Raw genomic sequence first — 9,221 nt, forward strand, 5'->3', positions numbered from 1 at the left:
TATTCATTAAGAGAATGTAACTATATATCTATCGTAACCACTTTGAACACACAGATACAAAATGGACATTCATCTGTATTCCCTTTTTTTTTTGTTAAGTTCCGTTATTTGAATATTATAGGTGTGTAAACTCAGCAAAATATTCTAAAAGAGTCCAGTAGTGCATAATAGTATTGGGTCTTCCGCTTCACTGGCAAAAGCTCCCCTTTTATAATGATACATCTGTGCTAGGAAAGAGAGAAGGAGGAAGAGACGATGAACCGAAGAAGAAAGGAAAGGGGGAGAAACACCAGCTGATAAGCACTAACTTGGAGAAGGGCAGCGTTGTGGGGCGCTTAGCCAAGGCTGTCTCAGTGCAAAATGTCTCTCCCTCCCCCGCGGGAACTGGCAGCTCTTCCCCATGGATTTCTTTCTATCCTGTCAGCACCTGGCCCCAGGCCTGTGCACAGTAGGTGAGCAGTGACAGAGCACTGACAAGCGAAGCAACCACTGGGCGCACTGGGCAAGGTGTGGATGACATTTCACCATGCCAGGGCTCATCCTTCACACACACGCACGCACACACGCACGCACCCGTGTTAACAGGCACACCCACCAGTCTCACTTCTGTACAGAGATTTGCCTCTCCTTGCTTATCACTATTTCCACTCAGATGGGTTACATACTTCCTGCTCCAACCAGGGATTTTTTATTTTGTCTTTTTAAGACAGGGTCTTGCCACACAGCAAGGCTGGCCTTGAGCTCACTTGGTAGCCCAGGCTGGTCTCACACTCACAACGATCCTGCCTCAGCTTCCTGAGGGCTGGGACTACAGGCAGTGCCACAGTGCCCCAAATAGGGATTTTTGCCTAAACATCTTGGGGAGGGGGAATGGGACCCCTGAAGTTATGAACAAACGGTGTGTTTATACACACTGTGGGACGTGAGCTCTATCACATTCTCTAAGACATCTGGGGACCAGACTTGTAGAGTAATTCTACATAAACAAATTATATTGGAGTATCAATAAGATCTATAGCACAATGCTAAAATAATTTTTTAGGCTTCCTTCCTCTTTTTTTTTTTTTTTTTTTCAGTACTGGGGATTGAACTCAGGGCCTTGTGCTTGCCAGGCAAGCGCTTATTCTACTGAGCTATCTCCCTGGCCTAGCTTCTTTTTTTTCTTGTAGGATTTTCTCTTTTTGCTCCAAATCATGTTGACAACCTAGCATTGTCACCATAGGAGAATCTTTAATGACTTGAAAAAATCTTTGTACTACACAGTTAATTATAACAAAGGTTACTAACAAATCTATTTTATAACTACATTTTGATAAGAGATTTATATGTACACATATGTACCATTAAAGGTCTCAAATAGACTATATAGTTAACAGTTGTCCTTTCCAGGTAATGAATTAAGGGGTGTTGCAAACTTCATTTCTTGTTGTGTATACCTGCTTTTAAAAATGAGTTACTTTTGTAATTAAATATTTTCTTTTCTTTTAGGAAAAAGCAGCCTCTGGGAAAATAATTTAGTAGTTGCCCCACAAACTTTGAATCCTTTATGCCATCAATTTTATTCTAGTATTGCATTCACAGAAATGACTCTAAATGTAAATGCACATAAATCTAAATGTAAATATAGTAACTGCAGCCTTGTGAAAATTATAAACAACCCAAACCCTTCGAGGTGAGTAGTTAGGTGGACTGTGGTATCTCCATACTAGGGCAAATGCTGAAACTATTAAAAACAAAAACAAAAACAAACTAGGCAGATCTCTGCAAAGACATTTTGGCAGGCAAAATGGGAGCTTACCAAGAGAATAAGATCTCCTGCATGTAGAGGTGGGTAGACTGTATGACCAAGATGTGCAGCTCTAAAATGGCAAAGCTGGGATTTGAACTCAGGACTCTCAGCTTAGAACCTGGGTCTCTAATTACAAAATGATCCTGCCCGAAACTACCACTGAGATAAAAACTGACACCTTACTTTTTTTTTTTTTTTTTTTTTTTTTTACGGAACCAGGGATTGAACTCAGGCCCTTGTGCTTGCCAGGCAAGTGCTTACTCTACTGAGCCATCTCCCTGGCCTTACCTTACTCAACTTTTAAAGACTCCAATTGGCTTGAGGATGGAGTCCTTCAGTTACACTGGTGAAGGGCAGAGCAGAAAGGGCGACAGGACCTCCCCGCTAACTTTTCCTGCCCACAGTGCTCTGGGGATATGATTTGAGGTGGTTCCCCCTAGACCCACAACAAACCAGGCCCTAATTGATAGCATTCTACAGCTTTGTGCTGGCCTCAAAAATGTTGATCCCAAAGCGCATTTCCACTGACACCTGTGGAGCTGAAACTAGCAACTGCTGCAAAACCAGGGGACTGAACGCCTATTTGGGTTCTATTTTTATTAAAGCCCCATTAACTTGTTTCTCTCAGAGCAATTAGTGTCGAGGCCTGCTGCTCAGTAAAGCTGTGGAGGAGGCTGCGGATTGTAAGCCGCTATTCCCAGGCAGAGAACTTTCTTTTCAAAAGGACCCCTGGGGGCTGGATGGAGTCTCAGGTTTATTCTAAGCCCCAAAGTGGGTTTTCTTAGCAGATAATTTAGTAACATTCTCTGCAGCTGCTCGAGTTAACTGAGGTTGAAGAAAATCTAATTTTCCTCCTCTTTTGTTTTTGCCGGGTTAACTGAAAACCAGTTTTAAAGGCTGCTTCTAACTTGCTGCAGGGGAATGCAAATTGAGTTCACACCTTACCCCAGGCACGCTGAGGCCAAGTGTGAAGCTCCACCTGGCAGAGCTGGGGACGCTTCCTCGCTCCTCTGGCACCTTGAAGTCAGCTAACCCCATGGCAGCTGGGCCTAGACACCTGTGTATCTTGACCCAGGCACTTTCTGAACAGGACAGCTTGCAGTTGGGGCTATTAAGGGAGCATTTGTTATTGTGCAAGTCTTGTGCTTTTGTGCCCTGGCGATGCAGTGGGTCTGGGATACGGCACTAGGAACTGCTATGGTGGGTTTTCTGTTTCAGAGTTGCTGTGGGCCCTCTCTGATGCACACATTGATTTGAAAAGATGCCCCCCCATAGGCTCTCAGATCATATATACGGCCCCTGCTGGGCTCCCGCCTCTGATGCGCGCATGGCAAACGCACCCCACTGGCCATCAGCTCTTGTGTGTCTGGTCCCCGCTTCCTTTCTTGCACCTCATCTGTCACTCTGGTCAGTGCTTCTGCAACCTGGGATTACATTCGGTCCTCAGAACAGGCCAAGCCGCAAGCTTCTCACCTTCCCTGGCCCCTGCACCTTGGCACTTGCTACACTGGACGCCGTTCCTTGGACTCCTTACTGGCCAGCTCTGCATCCTTCCTGACTCCCTGCATCCCCTCCCCAACCCCCAGGGGCCATCTAAAGAAGGTCCCCCAGGGGCTGGGGGGATGGCTCAGTAGAATAAGAGCTTCCCTGGCAAGCCCAAGGGCCTGAGTTCAATCCCCAGTTCTGGGAAAAAAAAAAAAAAAAGGTCCCCCAGTTGTTCCTCCATACACCTTTTCACTCACTCATTGTTTACTGTCTGTGTAGAACACAAACTCCAAAAGAGCAGGAAGGGTGGCTGGCCACCCCACTCCTAGCATGGGGCCCTGCCTGGCATTGGTGTAGGACAGAGCCTCACTAGAGGGCTAGGTGGATGACTGAAGGAGTGGGATTCATCTCCCAGTGAGACCCACAGAAGATGCCACAGCAGCCAGCCCTGCCCGCAGAGAACTGTCTGAAGCCTGTGGACCATCTCTTGGCAAATGTCCCTTCCTCCAGGCCAACCACCAGTCATTCCTCCTTTTGTTTTGAGCAAGGAAGTGGGGGTGGAGACAGAGGGAGGCAAGGCGTTCTGGCAACAGCCAGAGCTGCAGATTAGACACACAATCAAACCCAAGGGCTGCTTCATGTTCTGCCAATTGAGATACCCAGATTAAACAGGCCAAGGGCCCCTGAGGCAAAATGCCATGCAAAATAACTTTTCAGAAATAGCAACTTGCAATCTCAGAAATGAGCATGGATTGTCAGTGACATGAATGTGTTTTGAAACAGAAAGCTGAGTTCTATTTATATTGCAGATAATGATTATGTGACATAGGTGTAGCCAGGCCAGTTTATCCAAAGGAGAAACAGGAGTGGTGGCTCGGTGGGTACGGGAGAGGCCTGGTAGCGTTGTGGGTAAAGCCTGCCCTGGCCTGGCTCTACTGCTAAGAACTCAGTGCAGCAGGCGGGGAAGCCTGCCCTCTGGCATCAGCAAATCTGGTTGCTGCGGCCTCGGACTTGTTCTTAACTTCTCGGAGCCTTTCTCTGTAAAGTGGAGAGAACATTAATTTACATTCGAGGGCTTTTATGAAGGTTAAATGACATATAAAGTGGTTTTCACAATGATACTGAAGCTCTCGGTAACAGGTGCTTTTAGTCACAATTGTACACTGAAGAAGTCACATTCCATCTTGGTGCCTATTTGCTCTTTTTTGACAAAAAAAAACACAAAAAAACAAAAAAAAACAAAAAAACACATTAAGAGCTTTTTTATTCACCAAAATATACTCCACAAAGAAAAATAAAAGACAAACTACAGATTGAGAGATTTCTGCAACACAGATAATTAACAAAGGCCCAGAGCACACCAATAACCCCTCTAAATCAATAAAACGATGGCCCAGAGTACAAATGGGTAAAACACATCCACAGGCATTTCAGAAAAGAGGAAGCATGAAAGGCTAATGAATGAATGAATTTCTTTGAAAAAAAAAAGTTTAACCTTATTAGTATTCAAGTTAATACAAATCAGGACCACAATTTTTTCAATTGCTTATTTACTTTGCAGTTCTGGGGATTGAACCTGGGACCTTGGCACTGAGCTACAAACCCAACTCTTTTTATTTTGAAACAGGGTCTTGTTCAGTTGGTATGTCACCCAAGCTGGGTTTGAATTTGAGATCTTCCTGCCTCAGCCTCCCAGAATGCTGGGATTTAACTCTCAAACTTACTAAGTATGCACTTTACCCCAGACCTGTACCCCTAGCCACAGTGAGACATTTTTAAGTATATACTGAATTGACCAAAAAAAAAAAAGGAAAATTCTTATGCACTGTTAATGGAAGATGTCTTACTGTGGCACTAGCTTATGAAGCAGGTTATCACAGACCTGATGGCCAATAATCCCACTCAGGTATTCATGGAAAGAAATCTGTACAAGAACGTACACGACAAAGTTTATAATAGGAAAAGCACTGGAAACACCGAAAGCCCACTGCCGGAGAATGCTCAGCAGCGGTGGCCTGCTCCCGTCATAGTTTACTGACTCATTTATGCATCTTGGCAGTACATGGTTACGTTCACCACGGAGAGCTGCTCCGTGTACGGGACACATCTTAATTCCCTTTTTACCCTCCCTATTCCCTCCCTCCATCTCTTAATCTCATTCTCATTTGAAAAAGATCTGTCTCCCTACTTACTATTATCTAGCATTTATCTGTCCGTATTTCTACTTGGGGTTTCTCATCTAAGAGCAACCACGCAACATTTAAGCTTGTGTGTTTGAACACGACCTAGCAGGGAAAATGAACTGCGACTTCATGGCTGAAAACAAAACTGTACGCCACAGGGAGCAGTAGACTGCATGCAGCACATTCTTAACAGAGTTCAAAATCAACCAAAATTGTACATTCATTAGATATAAGTATCAAGGGGACATTAATATAAAACCCAGGGCAGTGGCTTCTCTGAGGGGGGAGTTCGGCAGGGAAGCAACGATTATGTTCTATAACCTAAATGAGTGGAAGTTCCCAGCTGTTCACTGTGTTACAATGTTTTGCAGATACACTAGATACACCACATATATCCTTTTGAATGAGCCAAATATAAAAAGAATAAGCACTATACTTTTAATGTTCTGTACTAGTTAATCCAGGCCTCTTTAGCTCTAAATTATTTCTGAGCTACTATGTAGCAGTTATCACTTAAGTAAGATTTTATAAACTTTTTTCTTTCCGGGCAGGGTCTCACTATGCTGCTCGGACTTGTAGTGATCCTCCTGATTTCTGCCTCCCTAGTCTTGAGATTACAGGTATGCACTACACCCCGACTCCATCATCAGCTCAGCATGCCCATGGGCGGGGCTGGCAGGCCATGGGGTGCCAGGGATCAACCCTGGCCCCTGTGCTTACCCAAGCAAGCGCTTAGTCTGCTGAGCTATACCACCAGCCCTTTATAAATCTTCTAGAACTGCCATCATTTATTTCTCCATATATTAGTTTTGTGACTTTACAGCATTAATGTGGCAGCCTAAAGACAAAACCTCTTTCTTGTGAGATTTGCTCTGTAGTGTGGGTCTGGGGGGACCCTGCCACAACCACAGATGTGGGCTTACTGGGCTGAATTAAGCACAGTGATACATCCACCTCCACTTAGCTAAATACTTTGTTCTCTCTATAAGGACATGGACAAGAACCTGAGACACATGATTTTTCTATGGTGTTTCATTTGAGTGGCAGAAAAACTTTTACAATCACAGTGATCCGTGGAAATAACTATCTTTCAATGGAATGGTTCTCACTTTTTATTTTTTAAAGCCTTAAATATTAGAGAACCTGCTTATCACAGCCATACAGCAAAATGATGTAGCATGTTATATGGCTCCTTCCCTCTCTAAAATTCTTTGCAATGACCTAGAAACTCAACAATTCAGGTCTCATGAAATGTTTTTTGTTTTTTTGTTTTGTTTTGTTTTGTTTTTGCGGAACCGGGGATCGAACTCAGGGCCTTGCACTTGCCAGAGAAGCACTTATTCCACTGAGCCATCTCCCTGGCCCCATGAAATGTTGATTGAGATCTGGCTCAAAACCTGACAAAATATTTAATGGACTACTTGATTATTTGAAACACATTATTTAATATATATGTGGAATCTTGGATTAAGAAGTAACAGCAAACATGATGTGCTAAATTGGAAAATGACAGTGTCTTTTGAAACACTATAAAAAATGTTCTGCTCTGAACAGAGATAGTCAAGTGCCAGCCCTCTTGTTCCCATTAAGATAAGGCCTAAAAATAGAAGTTCCATTTGATCCAGTTAGATGTCTTCTGGGTATATTCCTGAAAGAGTTAACATCATTATACAACAGTGATACACACATATCCATGTTTACAACAGCACAATTCCAAATAGCTAAGCTCTGGAAATGCCCTAAATACCCATCAGCAGACATATGGATAAAGAAAATGTGATATATTCAGCCATAAAGAATGGCTGCAAAAAGGTATTGGCATGAAAACGGGTGGATCTTGAGTCTATCATGTTAAGTGAAGTCAGACACAAGAAGTTAAACACTGCATAGTTCCTTTCATGAGAAACCCAAGATATAAACAAAGAGTAAAATAAATGACAGCAGTAAACAGGAGGCAGATGTTTTGGAGATCCGTAAGAGGGGGGAGGCCTGGGCTACATATGATGTAGATGTACCAACTCCACAGAACAAATGGAAGCACTACCTATCACAAGACTGTCCTGTCAAAAACCACTGTTACTTTCAATGGTCCCAGTGACTCACAATGCAGCCTTGAAGACTAGTTTTTGTCTCCAGTCTTTTGAGGCCTCAAAACAAATCCCTACCTCATTTTTCCTTCAATAAATCAGGCCATCCTTCTTTCATCTGCCTGCTTTGTTGTATTTGAGCCAATATTCCTTAACTACTCACTGGACTTTTGGTATCCAAAGAAGAGAAAATGTCCCAATGCAAGAGTTTTAGCTGTACAAAGCAGACAAGCAAATCATGCGGCAAGCAAAGAAACTTGTCAAGGGTGAGCAGGGAGCAGAAAGTACCACACAGGTTTGAAACTTTTTTTTGTGCTCAGTGGGAGTTCGCAAGATGAGCTGGTTCTGTGCTCCTTTATGAATTCTGAAACACAAATGGTTCCCAGGCACTATTTTCAGAGCTCTGCTGACATTTGTTAATAATGTTGGTGTACAAAGTCGTGCTCATTTTAAACTGATTTAGACACAAAGAAAATTAGTTAAGAGACTGCCAGAAAAGAAAAGGAGACACTCAAGTTACTGTATCAGAGAATGCTGTAAGTTTCAGGTAGAATCAAAAAGGGTCCTCTTCTGTCAGCTCCAAGTACTAAGGTGAAAGTGAAAAATTCAGGTGCAAATTTCATATTCGCTCCCTGCTGATGGAATAAGCTTAGTTGGTCTGTGGTACTCCAGACTCACTGCAATGAAGCCTTTAGTCAGGTGAACTTTGGAAATATAATGAAGACTTTGATGCTGTCTGGCTTTAAAAAATGATTGCCCCAAGTGCAATGCGGGGTTTAAATTGGGTTCTGAAACAAGGTCATTACTGAAAAACCAAGAGTGGAAGTCTGCCTAAAGCCTGTGGTTTCATTAATGCTAGCTTCTTGGCTTTGATAAATGTACATGATTATGGAAGATGGTAGGGAAAGCTGGGGAAAAGATATATGGGAACTCTCTCATCTAGCTTTATAACAGTTCCACAAATCTAAAATGATTTCCAAATAATTACTCTGATGAAATGATCCCCCATTAATGGATGTGACTCTAATATTGGAAAAGCAGTCGTGGAAGCGAGCCCTCTGCTCCAGGCGTTCCTGTCTACACATCTCTTTAGACCACAAGGCAGGTGCCAGGACAGCATAAGCAGGGAGGGGACACATCTGTCCTACAGCAAGGCTGCTGGGCAAGCACACTGTGTGGTTGCTGTCTCCTTTGATGAACTAGGAAGAAAAGCTGCACCCTGGAAAATGCATGAAACAAACTAAAGCAGCTGGGGCCCATTATCTGTCATTGCCCTCAATGGAGGGTGGCTACAATGTTTTAGACCTTCCCTTGATTCATTGTGCATGTTATTCACTATTAATAATGGAAGATTTACTGCTGTTATCAAGAGTCAACAGTAGAATTCCAAATTTTAGATACTTTTCTTTAGGTTTAGGATATGCAAGTGTCTTTAAGGAATTATTTCTATATACATTCAAAATTTTAAGTTTACTAGGTGAATGTTGAATTTTTGGCTCTTAGAATAATTCTTACTGTGAAGTGTATATACTACATTTTGTCCCATGCATTTCTTTTTTTTTTTTTTTTTTTTTTTTTTTTTGCAGAACCGGGGATTGAACTCAGGCCCTTATGTTTGCCAGGCAAGTGCTTATTCTACTGAGCCATCTCCCCGGCCCCTGTCTCATGAATTTCTTA

Source organism: Octodon degus, unplaced genomic scaffold (genome assembly GCF_000260255.1).
Source record: "Octodon degus isolate 3935 unplaced genomic scaffold, OctDeg1.0 scaffold00011, whole genome shotgun sequence".
In the NCBI taxonomy this organism is placed as follows: domain Eukaryota; kingdom Metazoa; phylum Chordata; class Mammalia; order Rodentia; family Octodontidae; genus Octodon; species Octodon degus.